This window comes from Nicotiana tomentosiformis, chromosome 8, assembly GCF_000390325.3.
Source record: "Nicotiana tomentosiformis chromosome 8, ASM39032v3, whole genome shotgun sequence".
NCBI lineage: Eukaryota > Viridiplantae > Streptophyta > Magnoliopsida > Solanales > Solanaceae > Nicotiana > Nicotiana tomentosiformis.
This window is the reverse complement of record NC_090819.1, coordinates 139,409,804-139,431,489: the sequence shown is the minus strand read 5'-3', so window position 1 is coordinate 139,431,489 and position 21,686 is coordinate 139,409,804. Positions and strand designations below refer to the sequence as shown.

At 36.1% G+C, this 21,686-nt stretch overlaps 1 pseudogene; it reads left to right on the top strand.

The window, feature by feature from the left end:
* Nucleotides 1-19,095: 19,095 nt before the first annotated feature.
* Nucleotides 19,096-20,648, top strand: LOC104109913 (uncharacterized; annotated as a pseudogene).
* The last annotated feature ends 1,038 nt before the right edge of the window (nucleotides 20,649-21,686 follow it).

Below are 21,686 nucleotides of genomic sequence, written 5' to 3'. Positions count from 1 at the left end.
GACGACATGGATCATGTTCACATGTGGACTCTGCAATATGATTTTAATCAGCTTTAAGTTGCTTTATAGAAAATAAATCAAACCCAAATATATTATTAACTTGTTTTAATCATTAGAATTTATGAAAGATGGTCGACTGGTGGTTGAATGGTAAAACCCCTCCATCATATTTTATAGTTGAGAGATTTACAACAATAACAAAGCCATTATAATTTTACAAATAAGGTTTAAGGAGGATAATATGTACGCATACTTTAACCATATTTTGTGAAGATAGAGTTATTTCTGATAGACTCTTGACTCAAGATTTATAGTTGCGAGATTTGATTGTTCCTAACCTCGAGTCAGTTCCTTCTTCCCGCCTAATAAATAAATAAATGAACAAATCTATGAAATTGTTAAATACACGCTACATTATATTGCTACGTAGAATGTAGTTCATGTATCATTTTATTAGTTAAAAATCCTATTAGTCTCGGTTTAATACACTGGTTCCTTTCTAAGTCTCTAGATAGTTCTTAAAAAATACTAGTAATATTTTCTTCGTTCTAGTTAACTTATAAGAAATATTTCCACTTGGGCAGTTAAACTTTTTTTCTTTGATCTCAAATAATTATTAAATATATTTAATTTTAAAAGGTTAAAATTTGTAGTACTTTTAATGAAATATTTAATTAGGTAAACTTCAAAAAATTAAGAAATCAATGTGTAAATTTAAACTAAAAGTTAGAAAGATTGACTATCCTACTGCAAACTTTGTTTTTTCCAAAAAAAGGGAAAGACAAAGAAATAGTGAACCCCGACGCCAATACGTAGAAATCAAAATAGAATATTATTGGCCAAAATAAATTGGTTTAAGTACACCTGCACATGCATAAGAGACAATCATGACATATGGAAATGATTATATAATTCAAAAGTTTAGGCTGGCCAACGAGGATAACCAAGTTGTCTCTATACTGATGCAATTGTCTTAACTATAACTTTGACAAATGCCTAATTACTGTTTAGTGAAAATGCCATCTTTATTCTTGTTTGAAAAAATGCAAACATCCACACACCACGGCATAATTTTTAAGTTAGTTAGAATTAGCTATATAAAGTTTAGTACAATTCAATTTCATTTGGGAGAAAAAAATTCATTTGGATCCAAATATTTCAATAATTCATTAATTTATCTTTTATACTATGTTATCCACATAATATCTTAATTCATAAGTACAAGTTAGAATTAACTATATGAATCTTCGGTAATCTATACGAACCAAACAGATTTTCCCTCTCTTATAAATGTTAAGATCTAGGGTGTGTTTGGTATAACGGAAAATATTTTTCAAGAAAATATTTTCTTGGAAAACAAGTAGTAATCTTATTCATTTTTCGATGTTTGGTACGCAAATTAAGGAAAATAATTTCTCAAGAGTATTCATAAATAATTTAGATACATTTCGAACCAACAACCTTTCGAACCCACAAATTTCATAAACTTCTGAATCGCTAAACTTTCGAAACCGCGAAATTTTGAACCCGTAAACTTTATAATTTCTAAACCCGTAAACTTCCAAACACATAAACCTCCGAACTCATAACTTTGGAACTTGTAAAATTTCGAACCTCTAAACCGAAAGATGAAAAAACTAAAACTGAAAATATATTAAAATAAAAAATTAAAAAACCGGAGGGGGGGGGGGAAGGGGGAGGGGAAGGGGAAGGTGGGGCAGAAAAAAAATTGAAATTACAAAAAAAAAGTAAAAAAAAACTTTTTTTTGTGCGGGGTGGGGGGAGGGGGGTGCAGAAAAAAACAGAAATTTAAAAATTACAAAAAAAAAAAAAATGTGCGGGGTGGGGGGAGTAGGGTGGGTGGTGCAGAAAAACGAAAAATCAGAAATTTGAAAATACAAAAAAAAAAAAAAAATTGCAGGGGTGTAGGGTGGGTGGTGACAGAAAAAAAAAAAAACTTTTTGGAGAGGGGTGGGATTAGGTGGGTGAGTGAGGGTGGAGAAGGTTGAGAAAGAGTTTTGAAAAATGTTTTCCCTTCTCTTGATAAGGAAAACATTTTCATAAAATGAGTTCATAAGAAAAATATTTTCCAAAATATTTAATCCAACCAAACATGAAAAAATTGGAAAACATTATGCGAAAAATATTTTCCTTCGTACTAAACACACCCCTAAGCTTTCTACATTTGTTTATGTTCCTAATTCGACTTGTGTATAAGATCTTTAATTTCTTTCCTCTTAGATTTTCTCCACATCTGATATCTTCATAGTCAATATATGGCCTATGGAAGGTGCTTTATAAACCCAAAAATAAACATGAAATAACAAAAACTTGTAAAGATCAAGTACAAAAGATTTTCTTGTATTTTCCCATAGGATAAAATTTGCAAGATTGACTGTTTGGGAAAATGATAAAGTCGCGAGAAATTATTTTTTCAGTTAAGAAAATGTATAAAAAAAAAGTTACTTTCATCGGAATTGTAGTTTTCAGTTTTTGTATAATAGGTTATCACTTCCTTTAATTATGTATCAAACTATTCAACTTTAAACCTTCTTTTTAATTGAGCTCGCATTATTCAAAAAAAAAAAACCTAACACTTGTTGTGAGAGATAAATGCCAATACAAGCCTTGATGAGTTGAGCATGTGAACCGACGTAAAGAGCACGAAGCATGGTAAATTAATTGGCCCTTCAAAAGTTTGACGTCAATCACTATCCATTTTAACATCAAAACCTTTTTTTTTAAAAAAGAATTTTAAAACTGTCCGGAATTCTAATTATATGTCCGACATTCTTTTTTTTTTTGAGAGAGATGAGTGAACCTTTCGAAACTCTTTGGATTAAGTGCTAAAATTCTTAAGCGGGATAGGCAAACGAAGAGTAGAGGAGGAGGAGTTTGGGATCCACAATGACCTACTTGAAAGAGCGAGCTTCCTTGATGAGTAAAGTCAACTCTTGATGCTCAAGTGTCACATTAGACCTATTTGTGCATAAATGTTTAACTTGGTGCCTTGTTGATAATTCATAAGCGGTGTGGGTAATTGTTGGTCCCAATTGATGTGTGAATGACTCACCTTTGATTAGTTGGAATGACCCTTAGCTTGTGGAGGTGGGAACTAATTTATTTACTTGAGGACAAGCTTAAACTTAAGTTTGGGGGAGTTGATAAGTGGGGATTTTGACTACTTATTAGCGCCTTTTGGCTTTTATTTTAGCCCAAAAGTATTTAATTGTGTTCCCAAAAACTGATAAAATGTGCTATATTGCAAGAATATTGGAAGATGGATTCCCGAGATGAAATCCAACTCAAAAAAGAGTAATCTAAACTCAAGGCCTTAAAAGACACAGAAGCTCAGCAGTGCGGACCGCAGAATAACATCTGCGGCCACAGATGATGAAGAAAAGGGCACCAGATCTTTGCACAAAGTGCGGTCAGCACATGAATTGTGCGGCCGCAGAAGATGGCTAGGAACAAAATAGAGAATGTGCATTCCAAGTCTGCCAGAAGTGCGGCCCGCACAGAAATTGTGCGGCCGCTGAAGAAGTACTATGCGGCCACAGATGTAATTGTGCGGACCGCAGAAGAGCAAGATGTGGCCGCAGTTACAATTCTGAGAACCGCAGAAAAAAGGCCTCGCGGCCGCAAATCAGAATTATGCGATCGCAGATCTCTAGTTCCTACAAGTTGAAGAAATCTGCAGACCGCACATGGAATTGTGCGGCCGCAGAACCTCCTCAAGGCATTTTTGTCCGAAATTTCCAGCCTTGTATAAATAGATGAGTTTCACAATTTTAGGTCAACTTTTAACATCAGCAGCTACAGAAGCCGTTTCTCTTTACCTCTTTTAGTAGTTTTTCATATTTTGAGCTATTTTAACATAGATTTTATTATTTTAATCTTGCAATATGAGTTTTATTATCATTTCTTCTTCTTTTTCTTCAATTTCAAGCATGAGTACCTAGATTTTTACTAGGGTTATGACCCAACCATAGTGTGTAAACCTTATGGGTGTTTAATTTAATGCTTGTTTATGGTTGAGTGTTTATTATTTAGCCTTGTTCATACTTTAATTTGTGGAATTAATGGTTGCAAACATTATTTCATGTCTATTTGACTTGGTTTCTACTTGAGAAAGAGAGACTTAGTCTAGAAAAACTTGACTAACAAGAACTTGGGTCAATCGACAGATTGACAATCCCAATTAAAGGGTTCAACCTAGAGATAGTAATAACCCGACTTGAACTTTTATCAACCGTTTTGTGCAATACCCATTTGGACTTGAGAAAGACAAATTGGGCAAAATCACTCTCTGACCGAGAGGTATTGAATGGGTAATTGAATGTTGATAGCTATAATATACCCCGATCAATAAAACAAGCATTAAGGTTTATATCCCATTAGGCAAATACCTAGGCGATGGTCATAGCCCTAGGCTTTTTACAAAAACTTGAAAAATAACAAAAATAATTTCTTAGTTTTATTTCTCAACTTGCGCTCTTAGTTTTAAATTAGACTTAAAAATAACTCAAATTTGTGAAAGTGTAAATTGAGATAGTCAAAGTCAAATACTATAATATATATTCTTAACTCCCATATATAGCTCCCGATAGAAATCGACCCTGACTCTTGTTGGGTATTATCATTGCATTCGACTGCTTCATAACCATGAATTGAGGTGTGAAATTGGACGAGATTAATTTTTGGCGTCGTTGTCGGGAAGCTAAAAACGGTGTTAGCTTTATATTTAGGTGTGTTTTGGGGAATATCTTCTTTTCCTTCCTTGTTACTAACGTGTTGAGAAATTGTAGGTGCAATCATGAAAAATAATGAGCTCGGAAACTTACCTTTGGGGGATGTGGATGTTGAGGATGGTCAAATGGATGAGGTCCCTCTTGAACCTCAAGCAAATAGATGAGGTCGACCGCCTCATGACAATGTACCCGCTCCACCCTCATCTCCACTAAGAGCGGCTTCACACCGGGTGATGCCGAATGAAAGGTATGCAAGTGCTATAGTCCCTCCCCGTATTAGGGCAGGCAAATTTCAAATAACCAACGTGATGCTCACTTTGCTCGAGCAACGAGGGTTCTTCACCGGTGCATCGGGTCAAAATGCATACAAACACTTAAAGAAGTTCGTAGATACGTGTTGGGGGAGTAAACAAACAAATGTCTCTGAGGATACTTTGAGGTTAAGGCTTTCCCCTTCTCTCTACGGGGAAAAGCTTTAGATTGGTTGGAACATTTGCTAAATCATTACATTTCATACTTGGGATGAATTAGCGGAGAAATTTATTTCTAAGTACTTCTCTCCTGGGCACATGGCTATTCTTCGGGATGAAGTTCTAGCATTCAAGCAAGAGCCCAATGAACCACTACATGAGATATGTGAGAGGTATTGAACAATGGTGAAAGAGTGTACCAACAACGATATGACGGAAAATATGATTCAACAAACTTTCTATCGGGGGATCAATACAACCAACCAATGTGTAGTGAATCAACTTGCCGGTGGAAATTTTATGACTACGCCTTATGCAGAGGCGTGTGATATTTTGGATGAGATGGCAGATACTTCATCTGCGTGGCAATCCCGGGCTAATGTTCCACAAGGGAATCCCAATGTGATTCACATTCACAAATAATTGCATGACCATGGGCAAGCCATAGCTGAATTGACCACCACCATGAACTAATTGGCAAAGGCTCAACTTCAACAAGTACAAAACTTGAGGCAAGTCAATGCAATGGAGGGAGTAAACATGATGGTGAACAAACGGAGAACAAAGGGTCTGCAAATATAACAAAGAGTGAAACATTTTGTGCAAGAAGATAGTGGATTTGAGTAAGAGGATTCCTACAATGACCAAGAATAAGAAGTCTAATATGTGAACAACTTTTAAGGGCAAAGAAACAACTTCCAAGGCCCAAGCCAACAACAATGGAGACCTCAGAAAAATCAAAGAAATTGGAATTCTCACAATCAAGGTAATTGGAGTGGTGGAAACAATCAAAGCAATTGGTATAAAAACAACAATCTAGGCAATTGGAGTGGAGGCAATAATCAAGAGAATTGGCATAACAACAATAACCAAGGCAATTGGGGAGGCAACTGTAACGACCCGACTTGTCGTTTTAAGAATTAACGTCTCGTTTAGAGGCTTAAAACCTCGACAAGCTTTGTAATATGTATTATGACTGGCACGCACGATCGAGTTTGGTTTTCGGATGATTCGAGATTTAATTGAAAGAATAATATATTCTTGTTTTGGAAGCTTAAAAGAAAAGAGTTGACCAGAGTTTGACTTTTATACAAACGACCCCGGAATAGAACTTTGATGGTTCTAATAGCTTCGTATGGTGATTACGGACTTAGGAATATGTCCGGAATTGGAGTTGGAAGCCCGTAGAACAATTCAGCGTATTTTGGTGAAATTAGAAAGTTGATGTGTTCTAATTATATTATTTTGTGTGCAGACGAGGACTAATAATATGATGGATATCAATTGAATGTGATAACAAGTGTACGAGGCATATTATAAATGATGTGGGGTATACATAAAGTCCTAAGTCTAAGCCAAGATGGAAAATTTTATAATAGACTAAAGTTACAAATGAGTACGCACAAGGCCAAACTTTGGACGAGCATATATATATAAGGAGTTTTGCGATGGACAATCTATCAAATGAAATATCTTAGAATCTAGTTTCTAACGCTTCAAGCCGTTCATCATTTGGACACTCCTACAAGAAGTTATGACCAGAACGCTCCGAAATTTCATTTCCAGACACTTTTTACACAGCCGCCCCGCGCCGCAGCTGTACAAAAATGGGTTTTTATGACCCGAACCCCATTTTATTTAACTCGATTGGGGTTCATTTTTGGGGCAATTTCTGGTGCTTTAGAGAGAAGGGAGAGCGATTCTTGAGAGAGGAAAGGAGAGAACTAAAGATTTCACTACTCTTCCTTGAATCAAACCTTAAAATCGCATCAAAGGGTTTCTAAGGTTTCAAAGAGGTAAGAATTTCTTTCCCCAATTCTTCATTTTCGAAATCCAACTAGAAATAGGTAATTAGTAAGATGATTATTGGATGTGAGGGTATTAGTTATACGTGCTTGTATCAATAAGGTTTGTGGGAAGATTGTTGAGTTCAAATGGGTAAAGATTGGGTTGAAAATGGTAGAAATCTTCAAAGACTTTAATTGAAGATTTGAAGGGCAATCTGATGTCGGAATTCGATAATTTTTGTATGGTTGAACTCGTATCGGAACGGGTGTTCGGGTTTTATGAGTTTTTTGGGATTCGAAATGTGGGTCCCACTGTTGATTTTTAAAATAAATTTCAAATTTTAATATGGAATATTAGTAATTTCATGTGGAATTAATTCCTACGATTCGTATTAAGTATATTGAATTGCTTGTGACTAGATTTGAAGCGTTCAGACATGAATTCGCGGGGGCAAAGGTTTATTGGAATCTTGAATTTGATTGCGAAGTGAGGTAAGTATCTTGCGTAACATTGAGTGGGGCAATTACCCCTTAGGCATTGGGTCTTATGAGAAAAACTGTGTAATTGAAAACTATGTACGTGAGGTGACGAGTATGTACTTGGTTTATATGTGTAAATTATATCGGCTAAAAATTCTTAGACGCCCTTATGTACTAAATTGAAAATTATTGGCACTTATTAAATTCTCTATTTGTCATGCATAAATCCTTGTTTGTTGAATTTGTTTTATATGATGATTTGGTGTGATTGCCACCTTGATTTTTATGTGAATCCCGTATTTTTGTTGAGTTGATATTTTCTAGAGATAATTTCATTATGGATTATTCATTTGTAAATAATTTATTAAATAATTTTAAAATGAGGCATTAATCTATTTGCCAAAAATTTGGATTAAAGAAGGCATTGTTCCTTGATGAATTACTTTCCAGTTCATGTTGTTGAAATTAGTATTGAGTTATAAAGGCCGTAAATCATACCGAGGCAAAGAATTAAATTTGTAAAATATTATTTTGTTGAGTTGTTCACTCTCGAATATTTTGTTAAGATTTTGTGCACATTATGGTTGAGCCATGGGCTTCTTTGATGATTTCTTACTTGGTTTAAAAATTGTAAACTTACTTTATTGAAAATAAATTGATCCTACGGATTTTATATACATTGATATTTTGGTACGTGAGTTGTCCATGCGGTTATGAAAGAAATATGGGCATGAGGTGCCGGGAAAAATATGACGATTTTATTATTGACACGTGAGTTGTCCGTGTGGTTGTGATAGAAATATGGGCACGAGGTGCCATGAAAAATATAAAAGTGGGCTGAGACCCGTAATTTTTATGATTGTGAAATGAGGTGTCACATGGTGACTTTTACTTGAAAAGATATTTATTTGAAAGAAGTATATTCGAAAGATATTTATTCAAAAGAAGTATATTCGAAAGATATTTATCTTAAAGAATAATATGTGAAGGATTTATATTTGAAGGACTTGATTAATTGGTTGTACTTGTGTTCCTTATTCGTTTGAGCAATAATTATGATATTCTTGTTGCCTTGATGTTATATCACTGGTTGATTTTGTTGTTATCATTGCTAGTTGTTTTCCAGTACTATTGTATACTGCTATATTGCACAGGTTATTTGACTAGTGAGTATCTTGACTGTACCTCGTCACTACTTCACCGAGGTTAGTCTTGATACTTACTGGGTACCAACTGTGGTGTACTCATACTACACTTTTGCATATTTTTGTGCAGAGCCAGGTATTGGAGATATCGGACTCAGGCAGAGTTAGTGTGTTGATCGCAAGGATTCTTGGTAGAATTGCTTGGTCGTCCCAGTCCCTTGGAGTCTTTCCATTTTATTATACTGTCAACTCTTATTCGAACAGTATTGTATATTCGATCTTTGAGATCATTGCATGTATTCAGTTAGAGTTCTTGACTCAGTATTACCAATCTTGGGAAGGTGTTATAATTAGTTCCATTGTTGGTTTCGATTATTAAGAAAAATGGCTTGAATTGTAATTGTAAGCGGCTTACCTAGTCTTAGAGACTAAGTGCCATCACGACGCCTGTGGTGGGATTTTGTATCGTCACAACAACAATCAAGGCGGGTGGAATAACAATCAAGGAAATTGGGAGTCGGGTTCTCAAAGGCCCCCGATGTATCAACAACCGAGCAACCCACCTCATTATACTTCCCATGGTCCTAGCTATTCCAACAATGAAATGGGCCATATTGAGAACATGTTCAAGCAAAAGATGGAGAAGAATACCGATTTCGATGCCCAACTTGCTTCAAACAACACATCGATCCGCAACTTAGAAGTGCAAATGGGACAAATCTCTCAACCTTTAAATTCTCGTCCTAAGGGGGAACTACCAAGTGACACGATGGTAAACCCAAAGGGTGAAAATAATACGGGACATGTCATGGTCGTTACTACAAGAAGTGGAAGAGGTGGGAATGCACCCACCTCAAGTCAAAGGCAGCTTGTGGATGATGAGCAAGTGGTAGAAGAAGAAGAGACCATGAACAATGTGGTTCAAACAAATGATAAAGTGCGGATTGATATTGATGACACGGTGGAAGAGACTCAAGAGAAAGTGAACCCGCCTAGGGATCATGTTATTGACATACCGGAACCGGTAGTGCAAAAGGCTAAGGCACCATTGCCTAAGCCACCTCCTCCATATCCTCAAAGGCTCGCCAAGCAAAATCACGAGAACCAATTCAAAATTTTCATTAACATGATGAAGAGTCTCTCGATAAATGTGCCATTAGTTGAAGCCTTGGATCAAATGTCGGTTATGCAAAGTTTATGAAGGATTTGGTGAGAAAGAAGCGGTCATTTGAAACTATAAAAGTCACCATCAAGTGAGTGCAATTGTGAATTCGATGGCTCCTAAATTGGAAGATCCTGGTGCTTTCACAATCCCTTGTACCACTGGAAGTGCCGAGTTTGCCAAACCTCTTTGTGATCTTGGGGTGAGTATCAATTTGATGTCCTATTCAGTTTTCAAGACCTTAGGAATTGGGCAACCACGGCCCATATCTATAAGATTACAAATGGCTGATCGTACAATGAAGAGTCCGTTGGGAGTGATTGAAGATGTATTGCTTCATGTTGATAAGTTCATTCTCCCAGCGGATTTTGTTATTCTTGATTGTGAAGAGGACTATAAGGTGCCGATTATTCTTGGAAGATATTTTCTTGCTACGGGGAAGGCTCTTGTTGATGTGAAAGCCGGAGAACTCACTTTTCGGGTGGGTGATGAAAAGGTGGTGTTTCACGTGTGCAAATCTATGCAGCAACCGAATAGCAATGAAGTGTGTTCTTTCGTGGACTTGGTGACCGATGTGATTATTGATGATACAAGTGCCACGATTAATGTGGGTGATATGTTAGAGGCTGTCTTGCTCAACTTTGATGATGACGAGATGGATTGCTTCATGGAATGTGTGAATTCTTTGCAAGGAATGGGGTCATACAACTATACAACCCGAAAACTTTTCTTGGATCTTGAAAATAGGAAAACTCCCCTTACAAAACCTTCAATTGAAGAGCCTCCTACCTTGGAGTTGAAGCCATTGCCTCCACATCTTAGGTATGAATTTTTTGGCCCTTGTTCTACTTTATCGGTTATTCTTTCATCTTATTTGACTAACGTGTAGGTTGACTCTACATTGACAGTGCTCCACAAGAGGAAGAAAGCTATTGGGTGGACTTTGGCAGATATTCAGGGGATAAGCCCAGCATTTTTCATGCACAAGATTAACTTGGAGGTAGATGCCAAACCATCCATTGAACATTAAAGGAGACTCAATGAAACCATGAAAGACGTGGTAAAAAAGGAGATCATCAAGTGGTTAGATGTCGGGGTTGTCTACCCCATTTCCGACAGTTCGTGGACTTCTCCGGTGCAATGTGTCCCAAAGAAGGGGCATAACAGTGGTCACCAATGACAAGAACGAGTTGATTCCCACATGAACGGTGACCGGGTGGAGAGTATGTATAGACTATCGCAAACTAAACAAAGTCATGAGGAAAGACCATTTTCCACTTTCCTTCCTTGACCAAATGCTTGATAAGTTGGCCGGCGGTGCTTTCTATTGCTTTCTAGACGGATATTCAGGCTACAACCAAATCTGTATTGACCCGGAAGATCAAGAGAAAATACTTTCACGTGTCCCTATGGCACTTTCGCTTTCAAGCGGATGCCATTTGGATTATGCAATGCACCGACGACTTTTCAAAGGTGTATGATGGCGATCTTTACGGATATGGTATAGGACTACCTTGAAGTCTTCATGGATGACTTCTCGGTAGTCGGGGATTCCTTTGATGATTGTTTGGCAGAATTGGGAGAAATATCATTTCATGGTTGAGGAAGACATTGTCCTTGTCCACAAGATTTCAAAGAATGGCATAGAGGTTGACAAGGTAAAGATAGAGGTGATTTCTAAACTTCCACCTCCAACTTCGGTGAAAGGCATGCGAAGTTTCTTGGGTCATGCGGGGTTCTACCGGCGCTTCATAAAGGATTTTTCTAAAGTGGTAAACCCATTGTGCAAGATCTTAGAGAAAGATGCTAAGTTTCACTTAAATGATGATTGCATGAGAGCCTTTGAATTGCTAAAGTTCAAGTTGACAACCACTCCCATTATCACCACTCCTAGTTGGAGTATTCCTCTTGAGCTCATGTGCGATGCTAGTGATGTAGCTGTTGGAGCAGTTTTGGGGCAACGCATCAACAACGTTTTTCATCCGGTCTACTATGCTAGTAAGACCATGAATGATGCCCAATTCAATTACACCGTTACAGAGAAAGAGCTCCTTGCCATTGTGTTTGCAATTGAGAAGTTTCACTCATACTTGATGGGTGCAAAGGTCATTGTACATACGGATCATGCGACACTTCGCTATCTTATGAGCAAGAAAGATTCAAAAGCTTGGTTGATGAGATGGGTGCTATTGTTGCAAGAGTTTGATATTGACATCCAAGATCGAAAAGAGAGTGAAAATTAAGTGGCGGACCACTTGTCTCATTTGGAGGAGGAGGAGAGGTCACATGATGGCCTTGAAATCAATGACTTCTTCCCCGACGAGCAACTCTTAGCTATTTCAATGAAGGAGGTGCCATGGTTTGCAGATCTAGCAAACTTCCTTGTGTGTGGAATCATCCCGAATGATTTCTCTTCAAATCAAAGGAAGAAGCTCAAACGTGATTGTCAAGATTATTATTGGGACGAGCCATACCTTTTCCGGATTCGTATGGATGGGGTAATTAGAATATATGTACCAGACGAAGAGCAAAATGTTATTCTTGAGGCTTTCCATTCTTCGTCTTATGATGGTCACCATGGCGGGGCAAGAACGACGGCCAAGTGATATGGTGAAAAGATATGATGAATGCCAACGGGCCAGTGGAATCTCGAAGAAGAATGAAATGCCTCTCACTACCATTTTGATGATTGATATCTTTGATGCGTGGGGTATTGACTTAATGGGTCCTTTTGTGAGTTCTTGTGAAAACACATACATCTTGGTCGTGGTTGATTATATGTCTAAATAGGTTGAGGCCATTGCTCTACCCAACAATGAAGCAAGAAGTGTGGTGGCGTTCTTGAAGAAGAATATTTTCACAAGATTTGGTACTGCACGGGTTATCATAAGCGATGGGGGGTCACATTTTTGCAACAATACTTTTGACACTTTGCTTGAAAAGTATGGTGTCACTCATAAAGTTAGGACTCCCTATCATCCATAAGCTAGCGGTCAAGTGGAAGTTTCCAACCGGGAGATAAAGAGTATCTTGTCCAAAACAGTGAATGTTAACCGGACGAATTGGTCCAAGAAGCTTGATGATGCACTATGGGCTTATCGGACTGCTTTCAAAACTCCTATCGGGGTGTCTCCATACCGGTTGGTGTTTGGCAAAGCTTGTCATCTTCCGGTAGAACTTGATCACAAAGCCATGTGGGCTTTAAAGAAATTGAATCTTAATTGGCATGCAACCGCTAACTTACGGGTTACACATTTAAATGAATTGGATGAGTTCTGGTACCATGCATATGCAAGTTCGTCCTTGTACAAAGAGAAGATGAAGTACCTTCATGACAAATACATTCGGAACAAGGAGTTCAAGGTAGGCGATCTTGTTTTGTTGTTCAACTCACGGTTAAAGATGTTTCCCGAAAAGCTAAAATCTAAGTGGAGTGGTCCCTTTGAAATTGTGGATGTGACACCTTTTGGTGCTTTGGACTTGAAAAACAAAAATGATGAGGTATTCCGAGTCAATGGTCACCGAGTAAAGCATTATTTGGGAAAGTTTGATTATGGCCATGTGGTGGCAGTTATTTATTTCAAATGATGGTAATGTGCATCGTGTCGCGACGTTAAATCAAGCGCTTCTTGGAAGGCAACCCATGTTTCTTTTTCTTTTCTTTTCTTCTTTTGTAGATAGGCATTAGTTTTGTGCTAACTAGATTTGAAGTGTGTTGCAGGGATGAATGTATTTTATAGAAACTGTGTCCAAAAAATTGGCTAAGTATGAAAAGAAGTGCGGACCGTATGTACATTGTGCGGACCGCACAATTGTAATTGCTACAGCAAAAAGGGAATTGCGGTCGCACAATTACAGTGCGGACCGCACAAATTGAAAGGGAAAAATGCAAACTCTCTAAAGTTGGTTTGTTAGAGAGATGGCCAAAGTGCGGCCGCACATCAAAATCGGTGGTCCGCAACAAAAATTTGCGGTCACACTTCAAATTCCGCTGACCACAGATCAACAAGGGCTTTTGATCCCCAGGTAACAGAGTGTGGACCGCCGTAGAAATTTTGTGGCCGCACTCATCCCTTTGTCCCTTAGTCAAACCGTCCAGTATAAATAGTAGACTTAGGGCTACTGTTCATTTTTTCCCCTCTTTGAGCACTTAGAAATCTAAAATATTGACATCGTCTGTTAAATCAACTGCCACACACAATCAACATATGTGATCACTCATTTGCACTACTTCATATCTAGTATGCCTAAATTATTTGTAGAATTTTTTAATTTTTCGTTTAATTTATAATTGGTTAGTTAGTTTTAGGCCATTTGTCAGTAGAATTCAATTTTACAACTATGTGGGTTTTAAACTGTAGTAAGTCAACTGGTAATTGCTCTAAGGGGAATGGGTGAATTGATTTTCATGCTTAATTATTAACACCATGTCAAATTTGTGAAAAAATTGTTAACCCTAGAACTCTGCTCGTAAATGTTTTGAAATCTACGGTCGCACAAGAAATTCTGCGGTCCGCAGAAGTTGAGATTAGGGTACATTAGTCAAAACTGATTCTGCGGCCGCGATGAAAATTGTGCGGACCGCAAAAATCCTATTGCGGTTGCAGAAAAGTGATTGCGGTCGCACAACAGCCCACTCTCTGTCATCAGAGAGTTGGCATTTTGATGGTATCTGATGTGCGGCCGCAATATAAAATGTGCAGACCGCACTCCAATTATGCGGCCGTACTGTCAATTATGCGGACCGCACTTTCAACTCTGCGGCCACAATGCCCAACTTGCGGCCGCACTGATTATTCTGCGGACCGCACTCCCTTATCCTGCAAGCATGTTTTACACTAGGTTGTTCACTGTTTCATTGGTGTGTTCTTGCATGTTTGTACTTGACTTACAACTTACACTTACTTTTGCTTGTTACAGACAATGGTTAGATCACGAGGCAGAGATGATACTTCAAAGAGGAGGGGTGAACCTTCCAGGGGCCGAGGCAAAAGTACTTTACCCCTCGCCCTCTAAAAGATAATCACAAAGAAGGCTACAGCCGGCCGAGGAAGAAATGTAGAGCCCTCCGAATCCAGTTCTTATGCCCCATCTAGGGAAGCATCGGAGGGCAACTTAGTTCAAGAACAACAAGTTGTACAATCAAATCCACCGGGAAGATATCAACTCGGGGACGAGCCTTCCACATCACATAGCACCTCCGAGGGTTCGGAGAGTGTCAGTCAGGCTTCCGAGCCCTCCTTTACACCTGTCCCTGAGGCACCAGTGACTATAGTGGATGACATTCCAGATGATGGTCGAGGGGGAGATACTACAGTTGCCGGCCTTGAGAGGTCGAAGAAGAAAGAGGTCTGGGAGGACCGGTTCGTCAGTCTGGATGCCTTCGAAGAAGAAAGAGTTCAGTGATTTAACATGTTAAACTAAATATGATATTGATGCAAATTACCTAAAACATTTTAAACAGAAATTCTGGATAGTATCATTGTCTTGTGTTGTGACTCAGTTTTGAAGATGAAAATGGATAAACTAGATTGTGTGGTCTTCATTACAGCTGTAGATATATGTCTTACCATTTCAGAAAATCTTGAATCACCCCATATCAGTTTTGTACAAAAAGTTATGCTAAAATTGCTAACAATAGTATAGGGAGGGTTTGTAATATTATTAACAATAGCACCTGCCATGTACTTCATCACCTATTTTCGGGTAAATACAAGACAAACCAGGTTTTGGTGCCTGAATAAGAGTTATAAATCTATGAAATATCTTTCCAGAAAAGCTTGGATCACTTAAAACAGATCCCTATACATAAGATACAAAGAAAAAACTAATAGATGTCTAGTGTAAAAACGGGTTTAGTAACTTACCACAAAAGAGAGGGGCAACTTGAGCTTCACCAAGAACGAGTTTTGTTGGTTGGTTTAGTGAAAATTTCTTATGGTTATCGTGATGTATTTCAGGTGATAAGAAGTAGAGAGAATGGGGATTTTCTTTGACATGAAAGAATGAAATATGAGAGGAGGTTATGGAAAAGCAAGTCAAATAAGTAATATTTATGAACTTCGGATGAGTATGAAATAAAATTGGCTACCCAAACTACTAAATATCTTTAGATAAATATAAAAGGGTGCCAGCCCAAAAACTTAAATATCTAATATATTTAATATCAATTCATCAAAATAATATAAAGTGTTACACATAGCAACACCATGGAACTTTTTATCAATATTAACACAACCTAAAGTAAGAAATTTTTATATATTGTCAAATTCACGTTTAGGAAGTATGACGTAAAATCTATCTTCATTATAAAGATGCTCAATCGAGAATGCAAATATTAGTTAAAACTTTGGGGTGTTACAGCTCTAATTAACAAAATTCTTGCATGCGTCAACTGTTGTCTCTGAAAAAATAAATAGCGGGGAGTGAGTCGCTAGTTCAATGAGTAATAATACTTAACCACAACCATTTTTAATTGGGATAAGTCACAAAATATGCTTGTATAATAATAATTAGAACTATCATAAAAATAAAATGCCCTCTCAAAAACGGTAAATATAATCAGTTTATTCATGTGCTTCATGTGACATAAATCAATTTAACAAATCGGTAATAAACTTGGTAACCACTATCTCATAGAAAATCTTTATGTTTGGGAGATTTTCAAGAAAGGATCACCACTTCCAACCAAGAGGTTGTGAGTTCGAGTCACCCCAAGAGCAAGGTGGGGAGTACTTGGAGAGAAGGATGTCGAGGATCATTTGGAAACAGCCTCTCTACCCCAGGGTAGGGGTAAGGTCTGCGTACACACTACCCTTCCCAGATTCCACTAGTGGGATTATACTGGGTTATTGTTGTTATTGTTGTTGATCATGTAATCTGTATCACTGTGTGGACCATTCGTAAAAGGAGTCAAATATAACTGTAGGTCCCTACTCGAGGGAAAACTGTAACTGTATACTAGTTCTACCTTCCCACTAGTGAGTACTATAACTGTAATCGATAATCTGTAAATACAAGGTGCACCAGGTCTAACGAACCTGACGTAGCTACGGGATTCTTCAAAGTCTCCTCCTATTAATACTCTTTCTTGTAATAGTCAATACTAGTAAGAAAGCATTTTAAAAATAATAAAGGGCATATCATTTCTTATCAAATCATGTAATTTTATTTCAGTAACTGTAAAAATATCTAGTAATAACGAGAATAGTTAAAACAACAATAATCATATCAAATAATCATTCTGGTATCATATCGAGTAAAAGACTTGTCCCGTATGCAATTTCAAAGCATCAGTAACATATTTATTTTTAAAATCATATATAAACTATGCAGGTTATGAAAACACAAATTGCGGAAGGGTTACTACTCACAGTACTCGTGCCGAAATACCAAAAACGTCACCTCCAGTGATCCGTACGACTTTTTTCAATCAATATATAATCACATAAATATTAATTTCATGTTAATTTTCTTGTTTAAGCTAATTCATAACTAGTTTAGAATGTCCAACCCTCATAGTTTCATATTAACTCTTAATTCGTCGAATTATAATAACCCAATAAATCGTTCTTATTCTACTTGAAATATCAAGACCCATTTCAGTATCCCAACTCGCTGCTATCAAAATTCCATTGTAATTTTTTCCCATATCACCAATATTAATAGCAATCATATTTGATTACCAATCGCTAACGAAACAGAAAAGTTTTTGAAGGAATATCCTTTTTTTATTGGTATATATATACAGAAATATATAAGTTTATAACCCCAAACCTATATTATATTCACCAATTCATGAAAAATTATATGGACTCCGTTATTTCATTAATATTAATTCTTCTGTTTAATTAGTTTCTCTGTGTTGAATTTTTCTAGTGCTTTTCAATGGAAGAAAAAGTGTAAATCTAACGTTTTCTTTTATTCTCAAAAGTGGCTACCAAGCTTTTCACCAGATTTTTCCTTAACTTATTGGTGTCTGTGAGTTTTCCCTGTGTTAGAATTTTTCTACTACTCATAGCCCTCTTTTGTTTTTTTCTGTTTTTTTCTTTTATTGTTTGCCGTTAGTTCTTCCCCCTTCCCTTAATCCCTTTTTTTGTTTTTCCTTTTTGCCAAATTGAAATCTGGTGGGCTTCGGCCCTTTTTGTATATCCCTTTTTTTTAGTTTGTTAAATGACCAATATGTCCTTGTTTGAAATTTATGGGCTATTATAATAAGGAGGTTGTATACAAAATTTGAAGTTATTTAATGAAGATTTGGACTGGTCCATCATTGTTGAACAAACTTAAATAAATGGATTTAAATTTTGAATCTGGTCTTGTGAGAAATTTGGAGTTTGGTGTTAGTTAGACTTGTTAGAAATAGTATAAGGAGGTTGTATATAAAATTTGAAGTCATTTAATGGAGATTTGGACTGGTTTTGAACAAGAATTGCAACTGAAAATCATGAAAGAAGTTCCTCTGCACATGTTTGTATAAAGGTGTATAAAAGTATATAAGAGTGTATAAGAGGTGTTTATACACTATCATACAATATTATACATCATTATACAAAAACGACTTCGTCTTCTTCCTTGAGCCTCTTCTGAAATTTAATTCAAATCTAACTTAAATCTACTGCAAATCACTTCACATTTAAGTTTTGAACTCCTCTTGATATTTTCAATGAATTGGAGCGACATCCAATCCAAACAACTAACAAACTCTAATAACCCATATCTAAAATTTAACTCAAAGATTAAAAAAGAGAAATTAAAAAACTAAATCGTGAAGGGTCTAAAAAATCACGAGGCTCTAGAACAAAAATATTCTTAGTTTTTGCAGTAAATTTTTCTTGTCGTAACATCAAACGAAATGGGTACCTTGACCACCTACATTTAACTCCATAGCTTTTAGAAACAGTCGATGTAAGAAAACAGATTTTGAAATAGGGGTTATCATCTGATACTTTTGCTAGTACTTTCAAAATATATACAATATGAGTTAAGTCAAGTAAAACTTAAAATTATGGGTCATTTTTTATTATGATGTGAAGTTACGTGTATTTTCTTGTAACTTTTTCTTTTATTTTTAGAATCTTACATTAGCAGGTGTGGGGTGCTATCGCACCCTTTTTAATAGTAGTAGTTAAAATATTGTTTCTTTTATGTAAAAAATAATTTTGTGATTTATAGGGTACAGTTTACTCATTTTGGTATTAAAAAAGTAAATTTATAACTTTAGTGTCATAATGGGTTAAGTTTAGTGAATATATGTGAAATTAATCCAAAATCCTACTCAAACTATAATAACCAAAAAAGAATAAAAAATCCGAGTTCCATTCGGATTGTGAATTCACCTCTATAAAACCCATCCCACTCCCTGTCCCTTGTGCTTTATATTTCTCTTCTCTGCTTTTGAGCTTCCATATCCATTGTAATTTCTCCAATGAGAGTCAAATCAGACCTGACCCGAGTCAAATTCCCGAGACCTATAAAAGTAAAGGTAAGATTTCCGGCACCAATTCAAATCACCGCCGAGCAAATCCTCCGCGAGGCAAGGGATACTCACAAATCCAACCACCGCCGAAGCAAAAAATCGCCGACTCAACTGAACTCGCCGATTACCGCAATCACAAGCGCAAGGAATTCGAATTTCGAAGGCCAAATTAACAACAAAAATTCGTTGGTCAAATACGCAAAATGGGAAGAAACTCAAAAGGATTTCAAACGAACACGTTCAATTTACGAACGTGCCATAGAATTGAATTATCGTGACCATACAATATGGTTAAAATACGCTGAATTTGAGTTGAAAAATAAGTTTATTAACCATGCACGTAACGTATGGGACAGGGCAGTAACCCTATTGCCCAAAGTTAATCAATTATGGTACAAATACATTCACATGGAAGAGATGCTAGGGAATGTTAATCTCTGCCGTGAAATTTTTGAATGATGGATGGCGTGGCAGCCTGATGAAAAAAGTTGATTTTCATACATTAAGTTCGAATTAAGGTACAATGAAGTAGAAAGAGCACGTGCTATTTTCGAGAGATTGGTAGAGTGTCATTGTAACGTTAATTCATGGATTTCGTATAAAAATTGAAGTAATAGATAACGCTAGGAAGTAGGAACTGTTACGAGAGAGTTGTGGATAAGTTGATAGAGAATGAATAGGCTGAGAAATTGTTCATGGCATTCGCGGAGTTTGAAGAGAAGTGCAAGGAAATTGGGAGGGCAAGGTATATTTATAAATTTGCACCTGATCATATAGATAAAGATCGAGGTGAAGATTTGTACGAGAAATTTGTTGCTTTTGAGAAGCGGTATGGTGATAGGGAAAGTATTGAAGATGCTATAATTGGAAAAGGAGGTTTGAATATGAAGATGAAGTGAGAAAAAATTGAAGAGAAATATTATTGGAAGAGATACATTTACTTATGGATTAATTATGCATTATATGAAGAGATTGAGGCATTAGACATAGAAAGGACCAGAAAAATTTACAGGGAATGTTTTAAATTGATTCCACATAAGAAATTTTTGTTCGCAAAAATCTGATTGTTGGCTGCAGAGTTTGAAATTAGGCAGTTAAGACTAAAGGGAAGCAAGATTAATACTTGGACGAGCTATTGGAAAAGCTCCTAAAGACAAGACTTTTAAGAATTATATTGAAATGAAATTTCAACTTGGTAATATAGATCGTTATCGAAAGCTATATGAGAAGTACTTAGAATTGTCGCCAAAAAATTGCCATGGTTGGAGCAAATTTGTAGAGTTAGGGAGGTTTTTGTCGAGCCAATGCTATTTTTGAGCTTGAAGTTAACAAACATACCTCATGTGTGGCATTATGAGGCCTAAACTTTCCTCTTTTTGATGCTCAAGTTATTACTTTAAAAATACTATCCTAAAGTAGCATGTACAGATGGGTTTTTTTCTTCTCAAAATGTGTACTTTTGGATGAAAGTGTGTAAATTTTTTGAAAATTTTAAAAATATGTATAACGCATAATAAGTACCACCTTTTAAGGCACTTGCTTTGATTTGCACCTGATAAACCGCGTGAAAGCTCTAAAAAAATAATTTTTGTCATTTTTTTTCTTTTTCTTCTTTTTCTTTTCTTCTATTCTCTTTCTTGTTTACTTTCCCCTTATTACTACATCAGCCATTTTTACACCCCAGCTTACTTCTACCATTTTCTTTTCTTTACAAATATACCACCTTCTTTTCTATCCTTTCTCTATTAATGTCTTTTCTTTCTTTCTTTTTCATTTTTACATTTGTCTTCCTTTTGACATATTACTCGCCGGAAAAGTTGATGATGGCGGGAAGCAAATCTTGTTTTGTATGTTTTCTTCATTTTATTTTTCTACTTTTTCTTCTTCTTTCCTTTTCTCCCCTCCCCCCCCCCCTTCCTTCGTTTTTTTTCTTTACAATGTTTCTCACCGGAAAAAATGGTGATTCCGGTGATTGTGAACACCTAATTTTTGACTATATTTTAATTTTTATCACTTTCTACTATGTAAATATTTTCAGCAATTTAATATATATTTTTTAGCTTTGTTACATACACACACACATACATATATATATATATATATATATATATATATATATATATATATATATATATATATATATATATATTTTAAAAGGTTAATTATTACTATTAGCATTATTCTTATATTTATTTTTATCTTTATCTGTATTTTTAAATAAAATGAATTAAAAACCGAAATAAAATAAAAATTAATTAATTAATTTTTTTTCTAAAACAAATTTCGGATGGGAATTAAAAAATTGAAAAAGTAGAAATATAAAATTAAAAGTAGGTGGAAATTTTTTAATAAAAAAAGGGAAAAGAAAGTGAAAAATTAAAAAAAATTAAAGTAAAAGAATGTGGAAATTTTA